At 42.6% G+C, this 1,405-nt stretch overlaps 1 protein-coding gene across 1 annotated transcript in view; it reads left to right on the top strand.

Moving 5' to 3' along the window:
• LOC101857761 overlaps window positions 1–1,405 on the top strand; it is a gene marked incomplete at its 5' end in the record, with an annotated part of 19,650 nt that overhangs the window by 3,994 nt on the left and 14,251 nt on the right.

Here is a 1,405-nt window from a genome sequence, read left to right as displayed (position 1 = left end):
GACACACACATACCCATATACACAGTAGTAGACACACACATACCCATGTACACAGTGTAGACACACACATACCCATATACACAGTGTAGACACACACATACCCATATACACAGTAGTAGACACACACATACCCATGTACACAGTGTAGACACACACATACCCATATACACAGTGTAGACACACACATACCCATATACACAGTGTAGACACACACATACCCATATACACAGTGCAGACACACACATACCCATATACACAGTGCAGATGCTGAATCTTTGTATGTTGATCTTCTGGTATATCCTCCCAAAGTTTCCCCTGTCAACTCATAAAGTTCAGCTTACCTTACCTTACCTTACCTTACCTTACCTTACCTTACCATACCTTACCTTACCTTACCATACCATACCTTACCTTACCTTACCTTACCTTACCTTACCTTACCTTACCTTACCTTACCGTACCTTACCTTACCTTACCTTATCTTACCTTGCCTACCTTACCTTACCTTACCTTACCTTACCTTACCTTACCTTACCTTACCTTACCTTACCTTACCTTACCTTACCATACCTTACCTTACCTTACCTTATCTTACCTTACCTTGCCTATCTTACCTTACCTTGCCTATATTACCTTACCATACCTTACCATACCATACCATACCTTACCTTATCTTACCTTACCTTGCCTATCTTACCTTACCTTGCCTATCTTACCTTACCTTACCTTACCTTACCTTACCTTACCTTACCTTACCTTACCTTACCTTACCTTACCTTACCTTACCTATCTTACCTTACCTTGCCTATCTTACCTTACCATACCATACCATACCTTACCTTACCTTACCTTACCTTACCTTACCTTACCTTACCTTACCTTACCTTACCTTACCTATCTTATCTTATCTTATCTTATCTATCTTATCTTATCTTACCTTATCTTACCTTACCTTACCTTACCTTACCTTACCTTACCTTACCTTACCTTACCTTACCTTATCCCAACTTCTGTTTTCATGTCATGTTTTAACTTTTGTTATCTTACCTTTTCTTCTCGGTGGCGTCGGTGGCCTAGTGGTTAGGCTATCGGACTCCTGATCGTGATATTGTGGGTTCTAGCCTCTGCTCGGTCCGACGTTGTGTCCTTGGGATGGGCACTTTACAGGAACTTCCCACTTGGCTGGGTCCTCTCCGAGCTGGGTGTTAGTTTGGGAGGTTCTGCCTTTTAAATAACATAATAGTGTCGATAAGGGCGTTTCACTTATACCTTTTTTCTCCCCACCTTCCCTCTTGTTTCCCTCACTTCTGATGTGTCCCCCCTCCCCCCTCCCCCCTTTTTCACCCGTGTCTCACTCACTCACTCACTCACTCACTCACTCACTCACTCACTCACTCACTCACTC

Source organism: Aplysia californica, unplaced genomic scaffold (genome assembly GCF_000002075.1).
Source record: "Aplysia californica isolate F4 #8 unplaced genomic scaffold, AplCal3.0 scaffold01275, whole genome shotgun sequence".
Classification (NCBI taxonomy): domain Eukaryota; kingdom Metazoa; phylum Mollusca; class Gastropoda; order Aplysiida; family Aplysiidae; genus Aplysia; species Aplysia californica.
Note: the sequence above shows the minus strand (reverse complement) of the source record. Positions and strands in the feature narration are given on the sequence as shown.